The sequence below is a fragment of the Cebus imitator genome, unplaced genomic scaffold (assembly GCF_001604975.1).
Source record: "Cebus imitator isolate Cc_AM_T3 unplaced genomic scaffold, Cebus_imitator-1.0 Scaffold78, whole genome shotgun sequence".
NCBI lineage: Eukaryota > Metazoa > Chordata > Mammalia > Primates > Cebidae > Cebus > Cebus imitator.
Window position 1 is genome coordinate 1,850,025 of NW_016107393.1, and position 1,556 is coordinate 1,851,580.

Consider the following 1,556-nt stretch of genomic DNA (forward strand, 5'->3'; position numbering starts at 1 on the left):
AAAAAAAAAAAAAAAAGAAAAGAAAAAAATATATATATATAAAGATAATGATAAGCATGAAGGGAAAAAAATAAGAAAGAGGGATACAAAAGGTCAGAGGGGGCCAGGTGTGGTGGCTCACATCTGTAATCCCAGCACTTTGGGAGGCCAAGGTGGGCAGTTCACTTGAGGTCAGGCATTTGAGACCAGACTGGCCAACATCATGAAACCTTGTCTCTACTAAAAATACAAAAATCAGTCGGGCATGTGGTGCACACCTGTAATCCCAGCTACTCAGGAGGCTGAGACAGGAGAATTGCTTGAACCCAGTAGGTAGAGGTTGCAGTGAGCCAAGATTGCACCCCTGCATTCCAGCCTGGGTGACAGAACAACTGTTTCAAAAATAAACAACAACAACAAAAAAATTGCCAAAAGGTAAGAGGAAAGGAAGAAATGGCAACTCTAAATTGTAGATAGGATAGCCAGCATAGGCTTCCCTGGAGTGACTTTTGAGTAAGGGACGGAAGAGAGTGAAGGAGCTGAGCTTGTGCATCTCTGGGGAAGTGCTCTGGCCAGTGTAGATGGCGAATACAGAGGCCTGATTTCCTTTGGCAGCTACAGTTGCAGGATATACAGCTTGAGCCTAGCCTGTAACTGCTGCTAGGATTCCCACATGTGTAGTAAACTCACTAGGAGTGTGAAGACATGAGGAGCCTTCTGGGGGGACCTCATCACAGGTGGTGTAGTTTGCATGTGTGTCCCCATCCAATTCTCACACTGAAATCACAGGGAGGAGTCTGATTTACTTTTTTTTTCCTCTTTCAAGCATAAGAAGTTGGCTTTTCATGAGCCTGATGGTTTAATCTTCAGCTCTGCTGCAGTCAGTAAGAACTGTGGGAACCGGTTGCAGTGGGAAAATAGGAATCAGTAATAAATTTTGTTCTCAATTTGTCATCTTTATGGGCTTACTCATGTGCAAAAACAAAATTACCATTATTCGTCCATGCGTGCAATCATTCTGTCTGTCACTGTTCTCCCTAAATATATGAACTCTTCTCAACCTTAATTTTTAAAACATTAGCAATAAGTACAGAAATTTTAAAGACAGAGATCAATTGTTTTTATTACATACAAATTTAAAATTTTTACATGGCAAAAAAATGGCATAAACAGAGTTTAAAAATGTAAGTTAAGAAAAATGTAATCTATATGACAAACTAAAAAATGTGTGAAAGATAAGAAAATGAGTTCATAAAGGATGAAATTCAAACTCTAAAGCAATCTTTTGGCCAGGCACAAAGGATCATACCAGTAATCCCAGCACTTTGAGAGGCTGCAGTGGGAGGATTGCTTGAGGCTAGGAGTTTAAGAGTAGCCTGGGTAACATAGCAAGACCTTTCATCTCTAAAAATAAAAAATTTTTCTTAATTGGCCAGGCATGGGATATATGCCTGTAGTCCCAGGTACTTGGAAGGCTGAGGTGGGAGGATCCCTTGTTATGAACCCAGGTTGCAGTGAGCTATGACGGTACCATTGTACTTCAGCCTGGGCAACAGAGTAAGAGTCTGTCTCAAAAA

General features: G+C 40.8%; 1 protein-coding gene across 17 annotated transcripts in view; it reads left to right on the top strand.

Moving 5' to 3' along the window:
- Nucleotides 1-1,556, top strand: part of OSBPL6 (oxysterol binding protein like 6) — a 207,281-nt gene that overhangs the window by 187,574 nt on the left and 18,151 nt on the right. The gene's annotated exons all lie outside the window — the stretch shown is intronic.